At 43.4% G+C, this 21,449-nt stretch overlaps 1 protein-coding gene across 7 annotated transcripts in view; it reads right to left on the bottom strand.

The window, feature by feature from the left end:
• The window catches only part of RFFL (ring finger and FYVE like domain containing E3 ubiquitin protein ligase), a 65,853-nt gene that overhangs the window by 27,983 nt on the left and 16,421 nt on the right, over window positions 1-21,449 (bottom strand). The window contains exons 1-3 of one of the 7 annotated variants that reach the window (XM_088028368.1): window positions 19,193-19,252; window positions 18,812-18,954; window positions 14,751-14,947 (exon numbers count right to left, since the gene is read on the bottom strand). The exons of 4 other annotated variants lie outside the window; for them this stretch is intronic. The gene's annotated coding sequence lies outside the window, so the exon portion shown is untranslated. Of the gene's footprint in view, window positions 1-14,750; window positions 14,948-18,811; window positions 18,955-19,192; window positions 19,253-21,449 lie in introns of those variants that run through there. 2 more of the 7 variants (XM_088028367.1, XM_028109184.2) reach the window with 2 other exon arrangements.

Genomic DNA, 21,449 nt, shown 5'->3' with positions numbered 1-21,449 from the left:
TTTATTTATTTTAGAGAGAGGGGGAGAGGAAGAGAATCTCAAGCAGACTCCCCGCTGAGCGTGGAGCCTGAAGCCAGGCTCAATCTCATGATCCTGAGATCATGACCTGAGCAGAAACCAAGAGTCGGATGCTTAACCTACTGAGCCACACAGGCACCTCCCCCCACCCACTGCATTTTAGAAGGAAAACTCAACTCCTGGCATGGTTAAAAGGCCCTGCCTATGCCACTAGTCCCTGCCCGCTTCCCCATTCATGTCCTGCTGCTTCTCTCCTGGCTCACTAAGCTTCAAGCCCTCTCGCCGGTCTCGCACTCCGAGCTCCTTCCTGCGTGGAGTGCTCCTCCTCATCATTCAGGTCACAACTCCCACACCACCCACGGAGAGGAGCCCCCTCAGTCACACCTCTCCCCTTGCCCTTTCCACTGCCCTCCTGGGCACTGCCCATAATCTGTCATTATAAATGTTTGCTTACAGGCTGTCTGCCTGCAGACTGGAACCTCCAGGGGCAGGGACCCCATCTGTCTTCACTTTTTTATCCACATCTAGCAAGTGCCACTTCACAGCAGGCACCCAAATTGGTGCAATGAACGGAGGTCAGAGGAACCTTCAAGTATTTTATCAATACAGCCAATGAGGCAAGTACTAGTTATCTCTCCTTAGGGCCAGAGCATTTTGTCAACATTTACAGTGACATAAAGGGACTATGAAAAAAGTCCTTTATCAAAAACAAAGGGGAGCTAACCTTGCATGGGTTACTTAAGGTTTTGAGCCTGTTTCCTCACCTGTATAAAAGGAATAATCCCTCTCTGTTGGAAGGCAAGTGTAGGGATGAAAAAAAAAATATTCATAAAGTGCCTAACCTATAGTAAGTGATCGATACCTAACATGTTAAAACTATAAAATGGCCACAGCCTAGATGTTCAATAGTGACTACTGGCTGGAAAGCCCAACATGACTTTTGCTCTTTCTCTCTCTGTTCACACCAAGCTTGAGTTTCCCACCACCTAAGGGATGAGGTTGGGTGGGACTCTGGCACAGCTGATCACATCACCCACATAATAAAGAATCAATCCTCATCTTAAGAACTCACCTGAAACTTAAAATCATCTCTGAACTTGGAGGGCTGCTTACTTTCAAAAATAAGTTTGAAAGGAAATTTGAAATCCCTCACAACTGTTTAATTTAAAACAGAATCTCCGAGTCACAACTGGAATTTTCCAGTAAGCCTGCCTATTATAGTGCCCGCCCTGACCAGGGAAGATTTAAACTGCTGGTGACAACACAATGAGCATGAAATAGGCAACTGTTGCATCTGCGAGGAAGTGAGTCGCAGTACACAACAGTACTTGCTGGGCCTGTGACAGTGAAGTGTGTTCTCTGTGATACTGAGATCATTTCCCAGACATCTACTTTAGAATAAAGAATTCCGAACACCTAAGTCACAGAGGAGACAGGTATATTGTGGAACTCTAGAACCCAAGGCCTGAATCAGATCGGCAGCCCTGCTGAAGTGGTGTCTGGGCTGGACCTAGGGGATTGTTCACCACTGTGTTCTGGAACACAGAAGAGGAAAACATTTCCAAAGGCTTGAAATCCTAATCCTCCACAGGAGTCCTTAGGATGTGGGTAGTGGATAATGCACATTTCCTAGATAGGAATTTCATTTTGGGGCTCAATTTTTAGAAAATAGACAAGTTAAAATGAAAATTCCCAACTATGTTTTGCTTTCGTCTTAGACTCAGTCAGACATGACCTTAAATCCTGGCTCTAATACTGAGGAACCGAATGAGCTTGAGAAAGTGGCCTCCTGAGCTTCAGTGGAACATAAACTTAACCTACATCTCACAGGCTGGACACAGAGTAGGTGCTCAGTAGAAAGAGGGAGCACACCTTTACCAGCTTTCTAACATTACATAAAGAGCAGAAGATGGTACTAGACATTCAGCAAATGGCAGGCATTACAATAAGGCATGGGGCTAATGATTAAATGTCTGCCTCTCTCCAAACCAGCTCCCAGAGCCTCCATTCACACTAAGATGTCAGACTTCAAAGATACTAGGACTCCTGTGCCCTCCAGTTCTCAAGGTAGACTTTAATATAAAGGATCAAAGTTTTAGGTGAAAGAATTTCCTGTCATGTTACTTAAGGGGTACACAAGGGAGAAATAGAATGTATTCAGACTCAGGGGTTCAGAAGACCCTTCTCAGATGATCCTAGAAAACATCGTTTTTTTAAGTAAAAGTAAAAACACTACAAAACACCTAACATGTGCCAAGTGAGTGGTTTTGTCTGCATCTGTTGTGTATTTTAATACAATAATCCTGCAAACATCCAAACTAAAATGTTCCTTCTGTAAACCCAGAGGCTGGGCCCTAAGGGTTGGCTAACTGCACTAGGGTCACACAGCTAGAGGGTGATTAATTGGTGGTCCTGTGGAAAGAGGGGGATGCTTTCACCACCCACAACTCCCTCCCCATTAGCACTAGTAACTCAGAGCCTGTGTGCCTGGAAAGCAGGTAAATGAGCTGCTTGCGGGAGAGACCATGGACATCACTGACGCACCAAGCCACCCTTTCAACACTTGAGGACCTCGTAAGAGGTGAGGCAGACAAAAAGCCATCCCTGGGAATCCACAATTTTAATTTATACATCCAGTAAGTATCTGCATTTCCGACCTACTAAAACTTACAGGGTACTAATGCTACGAAGAGACCCCCAACTTTCTAAAGAGAAATATTAATCCATATTTAAGAGGTTTCAGTTTCTATTCATGCCTGCCTCTGTTCCAGCTAAAGGAAAGGTTTTTGACTTGTCTCAACTACCTAATGCTCTATTACTCTCCTTTGAACATGTGTTTTCACTGGTGCCCATGAAATAATGATTAAAGCAAATCCTTAGCACTCAGGGCCTCACCCTCCTAGCTATTAGCCCCCAGCTCCGCTGCTGTCCTCCAGACCCTCAAATGCCAAGCTTATTCTGATTTTCAGGAACCTCCCGCAAGCCCTCCTCATGCAGCACTTATTTCCTCAGGAAAACCTCCTCTGACCCTGTCTGTGCTCTCCCAGCATCTCGGACACCTCCCGGTAACTTTAATTCATCTGACTATCTGGTTAGCACTACTTTCGGACAAGCCCCCTTCCAAGCCCGGGGACTCTGAGAGGTACAAAACCAGGCAAGGTCCCCGCCCCACAGGATTACTTGCTGAGGAGTTGAGCACGCTCGCAGCACTGCATTTAATCAATGGGCTAACAATTTGTATAAATTCAAGTATTCTCCCATGGTAAGGGAGTGAAACAGGAGTCTACAGCTTAATTTTGAGCCTTGGTGCCAGGTAAGTGTGATCACCAGGTATTTGAAGTCTTACTAATGATAATAGCAATAGAGCTTTAAAAAAAAAAAAAAAGGGACACAAATTCATGCTTGAAAATGCCACAGTCATGATTCCAGGGTGATGAGCAAATTAAGGGCTTTAAACCCAAATAACCATAGCAGTCCCTCGAGGGAAAGGCCTAATAGGAACATGCCTACCTCACACTTGCTAAAGATAAGTTTTTAGTGTCTGCTAAGATGACTTGAAAAATAGGAACAGTAACAGACTGAGTTTCCAGAAGTAGCAGAAAAATGTTAAAATTATCAGTTATGACAGCATTAGAAAGCCAGAAAAGGGACAGCCTCAAGGATGAACAAGAGCAGGCATGTCCGTCCCCTCCCTGCGTGAGAAGGCACAGAAGGCTTCAGTGGCCTTCCAGCGGCTTTGGTTCAGAATACACAGCACTGTGATAAGAACTGCAAAGAATACAAATTACAGTGAAAACAACACATGGAGAAGTAAAATAACAGAGACAAGAAATGCTAGAAATCGAAGAGGCTCTACCAGATACACCCAGGTCTAAGCAGAGCTTTGCTGGTGGCGACCGACAGGCACAGCCCAAGCAAGACGAGACAAGAAACCACAGCCGAGGGTCTTAGAGCACAAAGTGTTAAAATGACAATTTGAAGAAGGGGAAAGGAGAGAGTTTTCACTTTCTGCTAGTAATAAATGAGCTCTTTTCCTGAAGTGATAACTGTTGTAAACAAGTGAAAAACATACACAATAATCACAAGTTATAAATGTTCTTGAAAACTCCCGGGTTTCAACTAGTCTATGACAAATATCTGCAGAGGGACCTCGGCATCTGCTACGAAGTTCAGGGAAAAGTAATTCTAACCAATGGACTTGTGCCAAAATCTCACCCTCGGGGTCTGACCAATTAAATGGCTGCTTCTTAGTGTGGCCTTCAGGAGAGATGACAGATTGAACACTGCAGCGGAGAAGCCTACACATTTAATTTCAGCCCAGGCATTTTGCCCCAAAGGGCGAGTCAATCAGGAAAGAAAGCAGTTCAGAGTACAGTCTTCAAACAAGCTGAAAACAGAATAAACGGACCTGCAGTTTAATTACCACAGGATCCTTCTTCCATCAAAACTGATGACAAAGCTCCTCAAGAATAAAGAGCCTGATCCCCCTGTACTCTTGTGCAGGAAACAGGATTTACCAGACAGGCTTTTTCTAGACCAAAGAAGCTGCTTTCACGAGCTACTATCCCACTGACTGACTACCGGGTAACCAGAATGGAAACGTTAAGGAAGGGGCACCTGGCGGGCTCAGTCGGTGGACTGTGTGACTCTTAATCTCGGAGTTGTAAATTAGAGCCCCACATTGGGTGTGGAGATTACTTAAAAATAAAACCTTTGAAAAAACAAACATTAACGAGGCCAGGGATTCGTATGGTGAGCGGGTCTCTGGCACAACCAATGCCCTGGGGAAAGGCAGCGCTTGGGGACATGAGTTCTGTCTAGGGCCAAAATCATGCAGTTTGCCTTTCCAAAGTGGACCGCACACAAGTTACTGCAGGCAAATGTACGGTGCAGTGTGGACTCAACGAGGATTCTAAACCCTGGTGTTATTTAATCCCTTTAAACCTTATTTTCCTCAAAAACAACAGAATCTGCTACATTTAAAGAATAGAAAGGATTAAAATAATGCATGTCAAGCATTTACTCCAGAGCTTAGCACCTAAAAGGTGCTCAAAAAAAAAAGCTGGCTACAAATAAAGAAAATCTTTTTCAAGGTTCTCAAAGTGGCAGAATTTATCTGCTCTCTCCCCTATCTACTTTTTTTAAGACCTGCTGATACCTTTACAACAGACTCAATGTAGTTTTCTTTCTTTTTTTTTTTTTTTAAGATTTTATTTATTTATTTGACAGAGAGACACAGCGAGAGAGGGAACACAAGCTGGGGGAGTGGGAGAGGGAGAAGGAGAAGGAGACTCCCTGCGGAGCAGGGAGCCCGATACAGGGCTTGATCCCAGGACCCCGGGATCGTGACCTGAGCCACCCAGGCGCCCCTCAATGTTGTTCTCTAATGATCCTCCCAGAACTAAAGCACTCTAGGCCCCTCCCACCAGCTCTTAACTTTGTAAGCCCGGGAGACCTTCTCTCAGAGGTGGTTTAGCCTCTGCACAGCCCAGCCTGTTAGATTCCTTCCTAATTCTACCACATTGCCAATAAGTCTGTCACTCTTCCCACAGAGCAGCCAGTTTAGACTTTCTCCCTTAGCTCCTCCACCCCCTTGGCCCCCAGATTCAGAGAAGCGAACACCACCCGCCCGTGTTCGGTAACTGCCCTGCTGCACTGAAGTCAGATGGGAGTTTGCGATGAATCCGATGAATCCAGACCAACCACTCCCTTCCTCCCACAGACCTTTGGCTTGGTTTAATGTCTGATCTCAATCTGAAAATTATGCTGACTTTGCTGAAATGTTTTCTGCTCCTGCGAGGATGTGATATGCCCTTTATCTATCCCAAGAAGCAGAAATGGAGATTTCCAGTTCACCTCATGCCACAAAGAAAACCTTCGTATCCTCATCATCTTCTCTCCTTGTGAAGAACGCTTGTGCTTAACCTGGTCTTCAGGTTTTATTCTTTGCCGGTATATCCCACAATAGAGTGCAGACTGGCTCATATTCACTGCTCCTTGACAGATTCAAGAGAAGAAACACGTGCGCTGACATCAGGATGTCACAGTGCTGTTCTCATCGATGCTACTAAGATGTGCCACTTTACCTACTTGCTCCTGGAATTACAAAGTGGAAGCATAGTCTGCAATGTGGCAAGGATGCAGATGGCACAAAAAACATTACCCAGGGCGCCTGGGTGGCTCAGTTGGTTAAGCGACTGCCTTCAGCTCAGGTCATGATCCTGGAGTCCCGGGATCGAGTCCCACATCGGGCTCCCTGCTCAGCAGGGTGTCTGCTTCTCCCTCTGACCCTCTTCCCTCTCGTGCTCTCTATCTTTCATTCTCTCTCTCTCTCGAATAAATAAAAATAAAATCTTTAAAAAAAAAAAAAAACAAAAACAAAAAACATTACCCAGACTTTCACCTGTCCCATATTCATTCGTTTATGGTTGGAGACCATCAGAATAGACCTGTTCTGGAATAGCTCAAGTGGTTATGGTAAGGCACAGATCTCAACATTATTCCCCACAGGATTATTCAAATCCAGCCTGCTGATGAACATAATAAAGCAGATTTCATGCAGTGGGAAGCAATGAGGAATGAGAAGGGGATTCAGAAAAGAGGGGTTCCTAAGACTGTTTACCAGCTGAGTGACATATCCCCCCCCCTCCAAGCAAACTGCTTATTTAATCTCTTCTCCAGAAATTTGTCTATAGAGGTAAAACAGTTCAACAGTTAGCATTAGATCCAGCCTCCAACACTCAAGGAAATTTTGAATTCAAAGACTAAAACAGCCCCAGGATAATTTGTAAACTACCACACTCAGGAAACACTCAAAAGGTGTGCTAGAAATCCTGGAATCCAACAAAAGGAACCTGTAATTTAAAAGGCTGGTGAATTACAGGCTAAGATTTCCTATTGTTATTAAGAAATAAATAGCCAAGCACAGCTTGGATCCCTCATCTACCAAAAGTAACAGACCAGCAGGCATTCAGGGGGTTCACTTTATAAAGCATATGGATGCAATATGGTGTAAGTGAGGAAAAACCATCATGCACCAGGGAGAATGGCCTGATCCCTAGAAGAAAGATGTGCACCTGTACAAAGGCAAGGCCAGTGAAGGACTAGTTGCCTTAACTCCTTTTCAAACCAGAAACAGAGACATCTTCAGTCAAGCTCAAATACTAGAAGTCTTGACCTTTTAACTACACCAAGTTTCAAAACACAGACACACAAAGTTACAGTAAAGACAAGCACATCCTGTTTGCACTTGACTTCCTGTTCTGGGCGATCTAATTACACTGCCGCTGCCTAGCCACAAAATAGGTAACCTTTCATATCTGCCAACAACCGGTTCACTGAGCACTATTTCACGGACAATAAAATACATTATTCTACCAGTCAGGTAGAAAAGATTCACCTAAAGAGCACCAAAAACCCATCACGAGCCTCTAAGCCACTTTGTCTCTCCTATGCTTCCTAATGACATCTGACCTACATAATAAAAACTTAACACAAATATGCGCTGAGATAAGAAAATTAAGCCTGAAACAGAACGTGGAATACGGGGGCTGGGAAGAGCAAGGAAGATTGGAAATGTTTTTATTATTAAACGTGGGCCCCTTTTCAAAAGTAGAAGGAACATATTCCTATTAGCCAGAATCCCCACTGAGCTGATCCCCGGAAGGGAACCACCAGGAGTGATTACAACAGTTAATAAAGGGCCCTTCTGGTGAACACTGCACCCCCAATCCAACCAGCTACCAACCGGAGTCCACATGTCAGCAAAAGTTTTCCAGTTTTAGAGACCTGAAGCCCCCACTTGAAGTGAAATTTCCACCACTTCCCAAGAGCTAGTAGTTCTCCCCACTAGCTACATTCAGTGTTGGGAGTAAATGCTGGACAATGAATATCCCAGTTTTTATGGACCCCTCAGTTAGCCTCCTTGGGTCTGTTTTCTCATCTGGAAAATAGGAAGGTAAGATGACAAATCTCTAATGTTTCTTCCAGCTATCGAAAAAGTTCCGGGATTCAACACTAGGAGTTAGAGGAAGCTTCTGTGGCTCCCAGCGTTCTTTCTTTGGTCAAATAAGACACCTCTACCACCCCACAATTCAGTGTGAATATATGCCTTGATCTATACCTCTCAAGTACACAAGGATTCTTTTCCCTCTCCCTTGAAATGTGGATCAGAAAGTTTCCCACTGAAGGCAAAATAACAAACCTTAAGGACTATTCTCTTTACCCATGGTCTTTTTATTAAGATCTTAATGTAATTACCACTCGGCCCATGCTGGTCATATGATTCCTGGACAGAATAAAGCCACAAAAGGATGAAGAAAATCTGACCAGCGGCTTGTGGCCCTCCCACACAGTGACTGCTAATAGCAAAAGAATGAGGCAAAATCAGGGTAAGAAAAGGGAGTGGTGAAGACATGCTGGGTGAGTCAGTGAAAGGGAAAGCCCAGCAAGTTTAACAGAAAAGAAAAAGAAATGAGAAAAAAAGAAGAGCAAAGGCGGGAGGGGGGAATCCAAACTAATGAGCAGAAACTTAAATTCTGCTTATCCATTCATCCAACAGACATCGAATGCCTACTATGTTACCTGCAGGGAACTGAACTAGACACTAGAGGAGATAAAACGTCAACCAGATAAATCTGCCCAATGAGGTTATGGTCTAGTAGGACAGATAAAAGCATGTATACAAACTATTGAAATATATAGCAGAAAGTATACTGTGCCATAAAGGAGACATAAAAGAGAATTCTCTACTATGAGACCCAGAGGAAGAAGTGATTACTCCCAGTGAGGGATCAGACAAGGAGGCTTCATGGAAGAATGACATTCCAAGCCAAAAACACAACAGAAACAAGGACACCCAAGTAGGAAATCAAGGACATATAGGTACAGTGAGTAACTGGATTTGATTTGAGATAGAAGTGGGCCTGAAGGGAGGGACGTTAATAACAAGAGCTAGCAATCCACAGAGCCACAGCTAAATTGGTAACTGGATTGGAGCCAGACAGGTGTTCCAAAGTCAGACTCCCAGTTTGAGTTTAAATCCAGTGGAGAAGGAAGGAAGGAGGGTGACAAGTTAGGAGCTTGGAGGAATCTCAGAACCCACAAAATTAAAACAATAATAATAAAATTAACGCAAAATCAATGTGTGCAGATATACTTAAAGTCCCTCCAAAGAGATGCAATGTCTTCCAAACTAAAAGCAAGACAGGAGGACAAAAGGGCTTGGGTAATGGCATTAACATATTTAAACAAAGAACATGACCACATATAGGCTCCTGGCTGGCTCAGTCGGTAGAACACGTGGCTCTTGATCTCAAGGTTGTGAGTTGGAGCCCCACGTTGGGGGTAGAGATTGTTTAAAAATAAAATCTTAAAAAAAAAAAAAAAGTGACCACATGAAAGTGTGATCTACAAACTTAGAAACATCTAGAAAAAATAGAGGGGGTCATTTTGACTCCAGAATCACCCAAGGCAGACAAATACTGCAACGAGGTGACACACCATCTTCTCTGCTGTGGGACAAGGTTCTTTCATGAAGCTTAAATGGGAACCACACATAGAAGTAGTTAGGGGTATGGGCTCTTAGAATCCAAGGAACTTGGCTCCAATCTAAGTTCATCCTCTTACCAGCTTGGACAGAGCCTTGGTTTCCTCGTTTGTAAATTGAGGATAATGGGCCCACTGGGAGAATTAAATGTCCTACTGTATGCAAAAGCACTTAGTACAATACCGACCATATAGTAGGCAATCAATAACCTTAGCTTTTTTCTAACTTTCCTCACAAAGTATTCTATCATATTATTCCATGCTCACCAAGCAAGCTCGCTATTATTAAATTTCATTTCTCAGATCTCTTGATACAGAAAAGCAATACCCCAGCAAAATCCAGAATCCTGTCAATAGGAAAGGCCTCTTTCACTCTGGAGTAAGAAATTGTCATTCTGTTCTGAGCACAGTCACTCAAGTCTGAATATAGTGCTGTTCCCAAAGACTGACTGATCATTTCCAGATACAAAGCAAAACAAATTTTGTGACCTGAGAACCAGACCTAAAACACAGTGACCAAAACCTGAGGGGTCTTCCTGAGAAAATAGATGGCACCCACCAGGCTAGCCCTACCTACTGCCACCCTCAATCTGCAACAAGCCAGTTTGTGTAACATAACTTTCCTATACTTCTTCTCCACCTTTCACTTCACCATACCCTTCAATCACGTACTATGGCGAAGCACTTTACCTGCCTCTCTGACCTTCTGGAGGTCAAAGATCCCATCTTATCATCTTGGCATTCTTTCCTCCATATCCCAAGGTACCTTGCATCAAACAGAACTACATTTATTATAAAAATGAATTTCAAACACAACTTTCTTTAACAACACAATCCATTGCAATCCACCAGTCCTACACCCCGAGGCAGGATTTATTGACCTCTTTTGATTTACTGAACTCTTATTCTATGTTCTTCTTCCAACTCCCCAGCCTTTCCACACCTGAGCTACCGAGTATTACAGAAACGTCAGAAGACTTTATTTACTGGGTGCCCAACAAATTCATACAACTGGGACCAAGCCACCACTGGGCTCAGAAGTCTTTTATTCATCTCTAGTTGATGTCTCCATAGCAACTTTCCAAAGACCAGCGTTGTGCAGGGTTGAGGACATGGGTCCTGGAGTTAGACATAATTCAGTCTTCCCCTGTGACCTCAGTCAAGGTGCTTAACTTCCCTGATCTTTACTTGTTTCTGTAAAATGAAGAACCTAAATGAGGTAATTAATGCAAGCCCTTAACAACACTAAGTGCTCAAAAAGTGGGATCTAAGTCCTGACTGTTTTCTACTTTGTCTAAGCTCAGCCCCTCTCCTCCTCCACTCCTTTGAGTAACTAGAAACCTCCTCACCTACTTTACCAAAGCAGTTCAGTTGGGTTCCGACTACTTATTTTGAGGCAGTGGTACCATGGGAAGAACACAGAGATCAGGAGTCCAGCTGGTGCCCTACATGAGATATGGGACCACGACCCGTTTCACCTTTGCTTCCAATTCCTCGACTGTAAAATGGGTATTTTAATATGTGAGAATGAAATGGGAAAATATGAAAGAGCATCAAGCAGATGAGGGGAGAGGGGAAGTAAAGTGAGGTGATAGGCTTTCAAGTAAAACAAACCTGGCCTCAAATTCCAGTTCCACCACTTAACTACCTGTGTGACCTCGGCAAGATTCTTGTGTGTAAAATGGGGGAAATAGCGCTGAAGGGTTTTGAACAGGTTTAAAACAACATACAGACGACTTGGCATGTTGGTTTTCCCTCCTCCTTTCTGCCTCTTCTTTCCTTTCCATCTCAAACACTCCCCTTTATTCACTTAGACCAGAACAGCACCATTTCTGACCATCAGTTAAAAAAAAAAATTAGCGCATCTCCAATATCTCTATACATAACAGCAAATTAAGCAAGGGCTACTGTACAAATGTGCTGTGTTCTATCTAAAACCTAACACTAAAAAGAAATTTCAGAGAGGAAGATAAAAATATAGAAAAACTTAGCTCTGGTATTTCCTTCCCAGACCCCAAAATAAGATCTTCCATATTCTTTGACTCTGGAAATTCATTCTGGGAGTCACTACACTACTAGGCACCCTTTTTAGAAACAAAGATACAGAGAACAGACTTGGGGCGGTTCCTAGCCCGGGGACACTCATGGGGTCGGTGCTCAGCAGACATCAGCCTCGGCACACCTGCTTCTCCGTGCAGGTCTGCGGAAGCGAGCTCTCAGCCTCATCTTCCCTTCTCTTCAGTTCCCTACTTCCCCCCACAAAGCTTTGGTGCCCTGTTTCACCCGCAGGTCACACAGGTGTTTGCTCACTCCACTCCACTTCACCGAAAGCCCTCTCTCCAACGTCACCAGAGATCTTCTGACGGCTGAATGCATGGCTTTTTCCTAAGTCCTCCACCTTTCTGACCTCCCCGCAGCCCCAGCCATGGGTGACCTACCCATGTTCTTCCTGCAGGCTCCTTCTTCCCCTTCCGTTTCCACTGAAAGTGCAGTAGCTGACTCCCCTTTGACTTCCAAGACCAACCTTTCTCCCTGTCCTTCCCTGGCTCCTCCTTTTTGCTCCCTGAGTATACCCTAGGGCTCTGTACTTACCACTCTCTCCTTCTCTAGTGAATTCTACTGGCTCTTTTAAAAATCGGGGGGTGCGGGAAGCCTGGGTGGCTCAGTCATTAAGCGTCTGCCTTCGGCTCAGGTCATGATCCCACGGTCCTGGGATCGAGCCCTGCATCGGGCTCCCTGCTCAGCGGGAAGCCTGCTTCTGCTTCTCCCTCTCCCACTCCCCCTGCTTGTGTTCCCTCTCTCACTGTGTCTCCCTCTGTCAAATGGATGGATAAAATCCAAAAAATTTATTTAAAAAAAATAATAAAAAAATAAAAATCTGGGGGTGCCTGGGTGGCTCAGTCGGTTAAGTGTCTGACTCTCGATTTCAGCTCAGGTCATGATTTCAGAGTTGTGGGATTAAGCTCCTCGTTGGGCTCCACGTGGCCATGGAGCCTGCTTGGGGATTCTCTCTCTCCCTCTCCCTTTACCCTCCTTTCCTGCTCATGCACACGCACATGCTCTCTCTCAAAAAATTAAATGAAATTAAATCCATCCCACAAATAGCCCATTCTCACCATATACATTGCCATACCCTGCCCTGTGTGCCATTATCTTTCTCAAGAACGAGAGCAAACACCTCCTGACTGGTCCCCTCTTTGCCACTCCTTCTCCATATAGTGCTCAGATTCCACCGCTTGTCACTCTCCTGCTTTAAAACCTTCAGTGGCTTCCTATCATGCTTTTCTGGTAAAGCTCAGACTCCCCATAGAGCCCACAAAAGCCCCGTGTGATGTGGGCCCTGTCTTCCTCTCCTGCTTTACCTCATGCTGCTCCCCACCCCCATTCACCTCACTCTAATCCCTTAGTGGTCCTCTTTTCAGTTCCTCAAAAATAAAAAGACTACTTATTACCCCCAAGGTCTGCACACTTGTGGTTCCTTTCCTGCCTGGAACATTCTCCACAGCTCTTTTCACCAAGTTGGCTCCTTACTTATCAGCCAGACTTCTGCTCACCTGCCCTATAACGCAGTTGTGTGGCACACGGTGGAAGCTCGGTGAGTATTTGTTGAATGAACAGATTCCACAGCCTTTAGTCAGAGAACCCCAAATTGAAATACCCGGAATCAGTCTCACCCTTCAGTTTCAGCATCTTGTTTCTAAATGCTTGCTAGATAGGGATCCATACCTTGAATTTAGCATAGCAAGTACAATCAAGACCCAACCCTTCATCTCTTCCTAAACCAGTTCCTCTCATCTTCCGAAATTACACGAGCAGTTTGATCTACACCTCCACTTCAGAACCATGAATTTCCCATTCATTTGCTCCACCTGTCCACAATTCTAACCAACCTTTAAAACTGAATTCAAATCACTTCACTCATTCATGTATTCAATCAACCACTTATTCATTCAACAAACACTGAGTGCCTTTTATGAGGCAGGTACTGTGTTAGACACAGGAAAGCAAAGCAGACATATTTTTGTCTACTCTCTATCAAATAATCACACAAATGTTATAAATTATAAAAATTATAACCTACAAAATGCTAGGAAGGAAAAAGTACTAGAAACTAGAAGAAAAAAATGTGAGGCATCAAAAAACATTCCTTTAATGATGGGCTGATTGAAGGAGATAGAACTTAACCTAGGCAGACTGGAGGATAGAACCTGCCAGGTCCCAGAAGCAAGAGGAGATCAGCAGGCCTATCTTAAGGCACCTACCATTCTGCCTTATATATTATACCTATCAGGATCAGTCCTGTTCCCTTCCCCAACCGCCATCCTCATTTTACCGTCACCTGAGAGAAAGGACATAGAGTGTCCCATATGTGCCACCACCCCCCAGAAGATACTGATTAACATGTCTGGTACTATGGAATCCATGCTTGTAAAAAGTTCCCAGACGACTCTGATATGCAGCCAAGTTTGTAAATCAAATGCCTAAACCATCTACTCAATAAACATGTATCAGTTAGTCTCTCATTAAAAATCCCTAAGGTCAGGGGCGCCTGGGTGGCTCAGTTGGTTAAGCGACTGCCTTCGGCTCAGGTCATGATCCCAGGGTCCTGGGATCGAGCCCCGCATCGGGCTCCCTGCTCGGTGGGAAGCCTGCTTCTCCCTCTCCCACTCCCCCCGCTTGTGTTCCCTCTCTGTCTCTGTCAATTAAATAAATAAAATCTTAAAAAAAAAAAATCCCTAAGGTAAGTGTGATAAACTTTCCAAAACTGGTCACAATAATCTCAACCATACTGTATGGCCTTTTGCAGTGCGACGTTGATACTCTACCCTTCCAGAAGTGGACTGAGTTCCCTCCCCTTGGACGTGGGCTACATTTGTGACTTACTTTAACCAAAAGAATGAGGCAAGTCATGACGCAGGACTCCCAGGCCTAGGCCTTAGGAGGCCCTGTGGCTTTCATTATGGTTGCCTCGGAAGCCAACCACCTTATAAAAGGAACCCAATATTGATTAATGAATGATGAGAGACCAAGACAGAGTCAAACCTCATGGAGGAGAACCAAGATGTCTCAGCCAAAAGCTAGCACAGAGACCCACGTATTGTGAGTGAAGCCATGTTGGAGCCCCTAGTCCAATGAAATCACATGGAGTAAAGTGGTAGGTCCTTCTTCCCTGGATTATAACTCACAGAATCATGATCCATGATCCGTAAAATGGCTGTCATTTGGGGCGCCTGGGTGGCTCAGTTGTTAAGCGTCTGCCTTCGGCTCAGGTCATGATCCCAGGGTCCTGGGATCGAGCCCCGCATCAGGTTCCATGCTCACTGGGAAGCCTGCTTCTCCCTCTCCCACTCCCCCTGCTTGTGCTCCTTCTCTCGCTGTCTCTCTGTCAAATAAATAAATAAAATCTTTAAAAAAAAAAATGGCTGTCATTTGAAGCCACTGAAAGTTTTAGGGTGATTTGCTAGACAGTAGTAGATAACTGAAATAGAAATTCAACTCACTTTTAGCAATCATTCAACTGTTTCCCAGCTTTGATGATCACAAGAAACTCTTCCTTATATTCATTACAATTACTCCTCCTTCAAATTAAGCCCATTTCCTCTTAAATCTTTGAAGTACAGGAAGAACAATTAATCAAAATCCCCCTGGCAAAAACTATTCTTATACTTGAAGATGGTAATCAAGCCATCCGTTAGCTTTTCCTTCTGTAGGCTAAAATCATTCTTTTTTTTTTTAACTTATAATGATAGGGCTTATTTTTAAACTTTTTAATCATTTTTATCCTCTCAAGTACTGGGGCAGCAGGGGTGGGGGGAGAACGACAAAATTGGATGCCACATACCAGTATCTAACAGAGACTATTTCCTAGCCCTTATGGTTCATCTTTCCATAATCCAATTCCACAAAAGTTTATTACCCTACAAATGTAATCATTTACTGAAAATACTATGAAATGTTTTGGGCTCTTAACACTCAGCTTACTCTATCTTGTGCTGACTCCCTTCACTCATCAACCTGGTTTGACACTCCATTATTGAATTTTTTTTTTAAAGATTATTTATTTATTTGACAGAGAGACACACAGCGAGAGAGGGAACACAAGCAGGGGGAGTGGGAGAGGGAGCCCGATGTGGGGCTCGATCCCAGGACCCTGGGATCAGGACCTGAGCCGAAGGCAGATGCTTAACAACTGAGCCACCCAGGCGCCCCTGAAATAGGTTTTTAACAAATTCTAGGTATTTGAAGCACAATAAAAAAGCTTGAATTTGGAGTGGGCACACCATTAATTTCAATCAAGTTCTCTAAACACAGTCAAGGCCTTTCTGTAGGTCAGGCAGGCTCTGGGTACCTCCTTCTACCTTGATGGTAAAGTGGCCTTATAAAAGGCAAGATCTTTAGCACTTGCCTATTAAGCAAAGGCACTTTTTCTGTAGAACCCAATAGGGTATATTTAACTACAAAGAGACAAACCAGTTGCTTAATGCAATGTAAAAACATGTTGTCTCTCTGAAGTCTTACCTGAATGGACGCTTCAATGTCAAAAGTAGCTTTATAATCACCAGTAAAATAGGCATAATAAAGCCTACCCAACAGAGTATTGTAGGTATCAAATAAAATGATACAAGGGAAATAATTTTGTAAAGTATTATAAAGATGTTAGGTGATACTGTGGAACTAAGTTTGTTTCAGCAAGCCCAATAAATCTTCAAATTAACTTTGGATGGTTACCTGATGATTTCAGGTGAAATATATGGAATAGCACCATGGGCTCAAGTTCATCAAATAGGAATTAAAAACATGCCACCTAACAAGAGAGCTTATGGATTTTCTAATACTGCCAAGACTAATAAACATGTTGGGACTAATGGTTTGAATGTGGGGACCCACTTCAGCCAGTGTCTGATGGTGTCAGTCCCTAGGCCAGGAACAGGTTCAGTGAAGGAAGAGTCTACTGGAAGAAACAGACAGTGCTGCGGAAGTCCAAATAAGTACTTTGCGAGTCAGAGCAAGGGAGGCCACTAGGAAGAGACAGAGTCCTAGAACAACATCTATAGCCAGGGACTGGGAAAATGGGAGCAGTTCAGTGAGGATGGAGAGGAGAGAAATGACTGGGGAAAGGAGGGAGATGAGCCAGGTAAGAGTAACATTTAGGACAGAGTCACATCGTGAAGGGCTTTACCTATCAAGCTAAGTAGAAAACAGGAAGCCAATGGCACTCTGAAAACCTGAGAATGATTTGGGCCTTTAGGAAGGTAACTTTGGCAACAATGTGGAGGAGACAGGAGCAGGGAGAGACCTATGGTGGAGTGGCAAGATTTGATGGAAGGTGCACCTGGCTGGCTCAGTCAGCAGAGCATGCAACTCTTGTTCTCAAGGTCATTAGTTCAAGCCCCACACTGTGGGTAGAGGTTACTTAAAAATAAATAAATAAAGTCTTAAAAAAAAAAAAGATTTGATAAGGCTCTCAACCAGAAGTTACAAACTCAAATTCCTGGAGGCAACGTGGATAAAATGTGTTATCTTTAGTCTTTAACATCTGGGAGAATGGTTACCTGTAATCTTTGAAGAGTGCAGGCCCTGCCTCAAAGTATTCACACACAAAATCTGAAGCCACTGGGCTGGTTAAACAAAATGTCTAGTTTATGACCTCTAGTAAATTAAGGCAATACAGTGGGAATGAAGAAAAGCCACACATCAATCAAACAGTACTCCAATAATATCATCAAAAGCGCTTAGCAACCACAGATTTAGCATATTTAGGTGACGTGAGGCATAAACAGAATGAAGAGGAAGACCTGGTGGACGTAATTAACAGAGTTCAAACCTACAGCAATACAAGTAGCCAACTGATACTGGGTGGGGGAGATAACGTATGCCATTTAAGATGCCTTTTGAACACTCTGGTACGTTTGTAAGTTGGATAAAGTTTATCCAGCTGGAAATAAGGATCTGAAGCTTGGGAGAGACAGCTGGGCTGCTAAACATACTGAGGATAGCTGAATTTATGGGCCTATTTGAGATCCCTGGAGTAAGGGGGGTGGCAGGGGAAGAGTGGAAAGATGCCCAAGGTGAAGTCTTGGAGCCTCTCAACATTTATGGGATAGCCAAAAGAGAATGCAAAGAAATAATAGAAGGACACTCTGTAAACTCAGAAGAGACAAAGTAACCTCAAAGCCAAATGAAGAGGGTCACTGGGGGAAAGAAGAATGGCCCAAAAGTGCCACATGCCAGGCCGAGATTAAGTAAGGTGGAGGCTGAAACCACAACATTGAGTTTGGTAATCTGGAGTTTACTTGTGATCTTCAGGAAACATGAGTAAGGTAATGTGGGCAGAAGCCAAAATAACAAAGTGTTGATAAGAGGATCAGAGTTGAGGGAGTACAGTATAGGTTCTTCCTCACTCTACCCTTACTGAGAATCAACTATGCGCCAAGTAAATGGATATCATTCTAACAAAACAGACACTGATTCTCGACATATCCTATGATCAGAGTAAATACAGTGTTCTCCTGAGTTCTCATCCAGTCTTGGTGAATAGGAAGAGACTTCATAGAAGAAGTGACTTCTGGGCTGAAGCCAGCCGGCTAGGTGGAGCTGGGGCAGGGTGTTGTAGAGATAGGGGGCTTGTGTACAGGCCTGGGGTGAAAGAACACCTGGGCCATTTGAGGGGAGACCGTAAGGAGCAGAAGCAAACTTTGAGAGGGGCGACTGCCTAGCAGTGAGGCTTAAGCGTTAAAAAGTTTGGAAGTGAAGAGCAGGAGGGAGATAGAGCAGTAGTCTGAAGAGAATTAGGGATGAGGTGAGGTTCTTCATAGTACCTCAGAGAAAAATATGTAAACTCACCGGTAAGGCAGTGTTCCCTACAATTCAATATTCCCAATGATTAGATAGACAATAAAATACATTTGCTTCTCTCCTGTCCTTTAATAATGGTTTAATTTGACTAAACTACTTCTCACAAGACACAGAAAGGACAGAAAATACAAGAGCAAAAGATGGATAAAGCTGTAAACCTGACATGTTTGTCTTCTCTAAGGTTTCTATGATAAATGGTCTACTTAGGACTAAAACCACATCCAGATCCCAAATGAAATGAAACTTTTCCCCTTAAGACACCCTCCAAAGGGCTGAGGGACTGACTTTAAGATACCCAAATTTCTAAGGCAATTCTGAAGACAAAGGATTTCCCCAGTTCCTCCTGCAGCTCGGTTTAGCTAATGAAACAGAGAAAACAGTCTGGGGTTACCTGATTTTGCCTGTTTCAAAACATGACCACAGCAGAGAGCAAGCTGCCTCCAGTTCCTGCCGCTGAGGTCCTTGGAGCCATTTCAGATGACCTCATCTCAGGAACCAACAGCAGCAGCTTTCAGGCAAAGTGAATGGTGCCGCCTGGGGACGTATCTTTGGTAAGCAAGATTGCAACAGAGCAGGCAGTTTACCCAGGGCAGTGCTGACTCATGCGAGGCAAAACTCCTATTTCCCAAACAACCCAGCCAGAGCCAACCACAATCAACTGCGACTCAGAAAAGAGGCGCCCCACTGATTTTTTTAAATCCAGTGCTGATTACTGGGGGCAGGTCCCTCATTGCCCTCCTGCTGGTGGCTCGGCTGCCCCTGGAGCCCTTACCTGGAAGGTTCCAGTGGTCACTTTCTGAAATTTCATTTGAGAACAGCCCGGGGCTCAAGACAGCAAGATTACTGAAGGTAGCAGGTTCACAGCCCTGAGATTTCCCCCGAGAGGCTGATAAAGAAGTCACTTTGCATTTACAAATTAGAACCTCTGGGTCAGAGGAAATGGGGAACTTGCCCCGTCATCGCTAGGCAGGTCAAATCATCAGAGTGAATTTTTGTCAGCTTTAACCAGGCTCCCAGTTCTTTTTCCCCCCACTAGGCCATCCCTGACCTATTTCCTTAGACAATGCAGAATCTCTAATTAACACAGAAGTAACTGAAGGCTTTAATCAGCTGCCACACACAGCTAAAGCCACATTATCCACCATCACACCTACCGGATGCTTAAGGAATCCAGGAGTCTGTGAAAACTGTATTAACACTTGCTTTTAAAAGAAAAATCCCTAAATCTGTGTCGATTCTCATTTATTGGCCAGCTTATTAAAAAATCAATTCTAGAATGACTGGCTCATCAACAGCTATTAATTATTATTGAATTTGCACTGACCAGCTAGAATGGGCTTTGGTGCTACGTAAAGAAAACAAAAGATTAAGCCCTTGCTTTCTGTGTTTTTTTTTTCATTTGACAAGAAAGAGACATTAAAGTTCATATCAGATCCTTCTGTTCCCTGCTCAAAACTTCCCAAGGCGATCAGCTCTTCCTCAGCATGGGCATTCAAGGCCACCACACCTAGCCTTGTCCATCCTTCAAGGTGGGTCCCACGTGGCATGAACTCCAGATGTAGCTGCCAACCCAGCTTGTCACTCAATAAATGTTATTAGGTTAATAAAAATGTATGTGCAGACCGTCAGAATTTGGGTTTAAAAACTATGCTACTTAATTCTATTCCTTTTCAAGGGGCTAGTTTAAAAAAAAAGTTATTTATCCAATTGGCTTAATTCCCCTTAATTACACTATTCCAGTAGGATAGCCACACTGAGCTTTTATAAGGTTTTATAAAATGTTCCCTCTTTTATTCCTCCCTTTCAGTGTTTTCTTTTTCAGAAAATGGCTGTGTTTAAAGTTTTCCTACAGTATGTGTTAATTAGTTCTTTTCAAATGATAAAAGCGTCTTTACAGCAGTTGGCAACCATTATCTCATGGACCACACTTTAAAAAATATTTCTGTAGTTGATGATAAGTCACAAACATTCTAATATGGAGCAACCCTCAAGACACGTACAAAATGGACAGAAAACCTCTTTTGAAAAAAACACATTACTGTTAGAAGCTTCTGGCGCGTTCTATATATTAGTGAACTTTAAATAAGGATGAGAAAATTCAGACAGTACTGTTCCCAGGAAGTAAATGTGAATTATATAAAGAGCAATATGGCAGTCAGAAGCATCAGAATTTCCTAATTCTGGGGCACCTGGGTGGCTCAGTCGTTAAGCGTCTGCCTTCGGCTCAGGTCATGATCCCAGGGTCCTGGGATCGAGTCCCACGTCGGGCTCCCCGCTCAGCGGGAAGCCTGCTTCTCCCTCTCCCACGCTCCCTGCTTGTGTTCCCTCTCTTGCTGTCTCTCTCTCTGTTAAAAAATAAATTAAAAAATCTTAAAAAAAAAAAAAATTTCCTAATTCTGCTAAAATAAACACCATTTAGTAGGTGAGGAGAACCATCGCAGATTATCATTTCCCTGTTTGAATCTTTTTGGTTTTGCAAGAAACACATTCAAATATCACTTGGTAATCAAATTGGGTTAACTTTAAGTTTTTTACCGTTTTATGAACTAATCTTTTCCCTTTCTCTCCCTTTTCTCTTAACATCTCCCTTTTACCTACTTTCCCCTCCCTAACATCCTAAATGATACTGCACATTTATTCTGTTCAACAAATTAATCCTATTTATGTCCATCTCCTTTCTTATTGAGAAGGGGTTGAACTGATAAATCCAAGTTTCCAGGAACTAGTGGCTGGCTGTCTCACCTTGTTGAGAATTAGGGACATTGCCAAATTCTAACCTTTGGAGTTCTAGGATCTTATAATGTTTAAAAAAAAAAAAAACTAAAGTACCTCCTCTTCAAAAAAGACAAATGAGCATCAACCAAACATCTATCATCTAATAAATCACAGAAATTAAACGTGAGAAATGAAGTAAATTTTAGGATACTCGAGAATCCACTGTAGGGGTACTTAATCAACAGGGGTGCTTATTAAAAATGGTTATTTCCCATCCCAGTCCCTCAGACATTCTGGATTAGCACAAATGGAGA

This window comes from Eumetopias jubatus, unplaced genomic scaffold, assembly GCF_037043125.1.
Source record: "Eumetopias jubatus isolate StellerSeaLion01/CBP00866 unplaced genomic scaffold, mEumJub1_p1.0 scaffold_10, whole genome shotgun sequence".
In the NCBI taxonomy this organism is placed as follows: domain Eukaryota; kingdom Metazoa; phylum Chordata; class Mammalia; order Carnivora; family Otariidae; genus Eumetopias; species Eumetopias jubatus.
Note: the sequence above shows the minus strand (reverse complement) of the source record. Positions and strands in the feature narration are given on the sequence as shown.